Source organism: Theobroma cacao, chromosome 4 (genome assembly GCF_000208745.1).
Source record: "Theobroma cacao cultivar B97-61/B2 chromosome 4, Criollo_cocoa_genome_V2, whole genome shotgun sequence".
NCBI classification, from domain to species: Eukaryota; Viridiplantae; Streptophyta; class Magnoliopsida; order Malvales; family Malvaceae; genus Theobroma; species Theobroma cacao.
In genome coordinates, this window is record NC_030853.1 from 19,418,584 (window position 1) to 19,422,560 (window position 3,977).

The window sequence follows — 3,977 nt, forward strand, 5'->3', positions numbered from 1 at the left end:
AATTGGTTATTATGCATTCCTAATTCTTTTCTAATTTTACAAAATTGGTTATTAAAAGGGCTGAATTAGTAGATATTCAGTTTCAGCAGCAAGTAGATAAAGAGCACAATAACTAAAAACCAGTCACACAACACCTACAAACTAGTCAAGTAATTCCTAAAACCTCATCAAACAATGCACAAGTCATGCAATTCCTAAAATCTAGTCTCCCAATGCCTCGTATCTAGTCCCACATTGTCTAATATTTAGTCACGTAATGCCAAATAAATAGGTTACACAATTCCTAATAATCAGTCATGCAATGCTTAAGTGACGTAATACATAACAACCAGTCATGCAATGCCTAATATCCAGTGACGTAATGCCTAAAAAAAATTCACAAATTGCCTAATAATTAATTGATTTTGCTACTCCTGGCCAGGTTTAAGTTGCCAAAGTCATATAATTTACCCATCAACTTTTGGGTTCTATGAATATAAACAAATAAACTCAAGAACCCAAAACACATACTTTGATGTCATCTCTACTCTTTGGGATGCGATAAGCAGTTGGATGGTGATATAGACCTCGATGGAGTTAGAGAGCTAGACGGAGAGATAGAGAAATTAAGATTTAATTTATGAACTTTATCTGAATAGTGAGATAGAAGAAATCGGACCATTTAATTTAAAGAAAATGGTTTAAAGGGCATTGTTATTAAGTTATGTCAAAAATTATCTAAAAACAGTTAAAATTATAATGAGGGTCATTTTTTAATTGAACTTATGATGAGGGTTATTTCTCATAATTTCTTCTTTCTTAATTTTAATTTTCCTGTGAAAACAAAAGGTAAGCGACATTGAGATGCTAACATATCTGTCCTTTTGACTTGATAGTATAGACATTAACATATCTTAACCATTTTTAATTATAATTCAAATTTAAACTATAAAGCTCAAGTCTCATTATATATAGATTTGGACTAATTTTACATTCAATCAAGTAAGGTATTGTTGAAAGGCATTTGTAAGGCAAACATACTATCAAAGGAGATAGAATTCAAAGAAAAGAAATTAATACGAATTGATTTGGGCCAGCCTATAATAGTAATACTAGTTTGAAAAATATATTTAACTAGTTATAAATGAATTTTTGTTTCAACATTGCTACACAACCGATAAAAGCTTTTAATTTTTCATTCCTCAGCCACTAAGTGGAATAAACTTCAACTTCTTGTTGAGAGAGGGTGTACAAAGAGTCTTTGGATTGATTTGGTAAAATATATATTGAGAGAGATTTTATTGTATTTCTATTTTTCAAATTAGTAGAATAACAATGTTTCATCTAGTAAATATAGACAAGAGGTTGACTAATGTAAATTATTATGTTATTCTATTAGATTGATTTCTCTGAATTCTATCTTTGTTGTTTCATAGACAGTATTATAACGTGATTTTTATTTTAAAGTGTTGATTCTCAACATGTTTTTAGATATCATTTGTCATTCTATTAGTCACATAACTGGCGTGACATACAGAGATATCATAATATATGATGATAAGACATATTGATGTGGTATGATAATACAATCATATAGTATTTTTCATCCTCACATTAGCATCACATGTATATAAAATGATAAATAACATTTTAACTAATATTTGATTAATGGTAATGAGTTAATTATTAGTTATAAGAACCGACTTGACCCAAATTAAGAGTACATGAACTTAACTGAATATAATAGAAATATAAAACTTTATTTAAATTTTTTTAAATAATTCATTATTCTTTTCAAACATTATTCCTTTCTTCATCCCTGGTAAAAATCTCCCAAAAAGTGCTAGTCCTGAAGAACAAGAAAGACAGGGGGAAAGGGGAAACAAGCCAAGAAAGTCCCGTAATTATATGTGGTCCATGTTTAAAGTCTAACAAGGAAAAGTCCACCCATACTTTATTCTACAATGGAAGAAACAACAATTCTTTACTCCTCTCTCTCTTATATTTCTCCTCATTTCTTTAGACTTCTTCTTTCAATCTAAAAGATCCCACAAAAACCTCCCTCCAAGCCCACCTTAACTTCCCATCCTTGGCCACCTACACCTCCCAAAACTCCCCATCCATCGCTCCTACCATACTCTTTCCCAAAAATACGGTCCTATCTTCTCCCTCCAGCTTGGCTTTCGGCTTCAGGTTGTAGTATCATCTTCAACCGCAGCGGAGGAATGCTTCACCAAGAACGATATCATTTTGGCTAATCGCCCCAAGTTAATACGGGGAAAGCACCTAGGCTACAACTATACCACACTTATAGCCTCGTCTTATAGTGACCATAGGCGCAACCAAGGGCGGAGCTAGCCAAATTTTATTGGGAGGTCAAACATAGTTGAATAAGAGTTAAAAATTTTTAAAAATTAATATGTTATTCAATCAACAATAAAAATATTGATAATAGAAATATGAAACTAAATATAAAACTATAATTTATAAAATATAAATAGTTAAAAACGATATATAAGATTAATAATTTTTTCTTTTATAATCAGAATTATTTAAATACTATATATTCGAGAAAAATTTAATTTAACTAAACATAAAATGTAAAGCATATAAAAAATATACTCAAGTTAGTTTCCTCTTACATAATCAAGATAAATAAAAAAATGATACGTTGATGAAATTTTAAGTAACAATATAATACTATAACTTATATTTGAGAACTATATAATAATTTATTAGTTTTTAAAAATTAAAATCATAAAAAATAAAATTTATGTAACATAAAAAAAAAGAACATGGTAAGTAGAAGGTAGATATCACATATTACATAACAAAAAAGAAAAAAAAATATGGTTAATGGTTTGAAAAAATTTGGAGAAGAATATTTATAGAAACTTATAACATATAAACAAATAGAATAAAAATGAAAAAAACAAATAAATATAAATATAAATAATAATATAAATTTAAAAAAATTAAAGTTGAATGATATAAGTGAAATTATTTTATTATTTTTTATTTATATTAATTATTAAATAAAATATTATTTTGAGGGAGTTAGTAATAGAATATATAAAAAGATTTAAAATTTTTTATATGTTATGAAAAAAATTTTAAAAGTTTTGAGGGCATGCACATAAGGAGGCTCCGCCCCCAGGCGCAACCTACGTCGAATCAGTGCCATTGAAATCTTCTCATCAAGTCGCCTAAACACAACAATAAGTGTTCGAAGAGACGAAATCAGGCGCTTGTTGCTGTAACTGTCGCCTGATTCGCCCCAAGACTTCACGAAAGTGGAGCTGAGTTGACGTTCAATAACATCATGAGGATGGTAGCACGGAAGCGGTACTATGGAGATGAAGTGACAAATGAAGCAGAAGCAAGAGAGTTTAGGGACTTAATGACGAAGGTATTTAAGAATGGTGGAGCAGCAAACCCAGCAGATTTCTTTCCGATGTTGAACTGGTTCGATCAATGGTATGAAGAAGCTTGGAAAGAGAATGGACGTGTTCTTTCGAAAGTTGATTGATGAGCGCCGAAGTAATAGGCAGGAAAATACTAGTATGATTGCTCACCTTCTTTCCTTGCAAGAATCTGAGCCTCATTACTACACTGACGACATTTTGAAAGGGCTCATATTGGTTAGTTGAACTTGAATCTTTTTCATTTGTCCTTTTCCTTTTCGTTGTTTGTACAGCTGGAAGTCCATTCAGCTTGAACTACACAAACCCAACATTCCTTTCTGAATATTCAAACATGAAACCTCTTACACTTAATTCTAATTGTTCTATTGTATTTGCATGCATGTTTAACAAACATTATTGTGGAGGTGATGATACTTGCAAGAACAGATACATCTGCAGTCACCTTAGAGTAGGCAAATGTCTAATTCGCTTAACCACCCAGAAGTGTTGAAGAAAGCTAGAGTTGAAATAGACGGTCAAATTGGCCAAGAAAACTTGATTCATGAGCCAGATGTTTTCAAACTGCATCTATAA

At 30.7% G+C, this 3,977-nt stretch overlaps 1 pseudogene; it reads left to right on the forward strand.

Moving 5' to 3' along the window:
* LOC18601856 lies at nucleotides 1,944-3,977 on the forward strand (annotated as a pseudogene).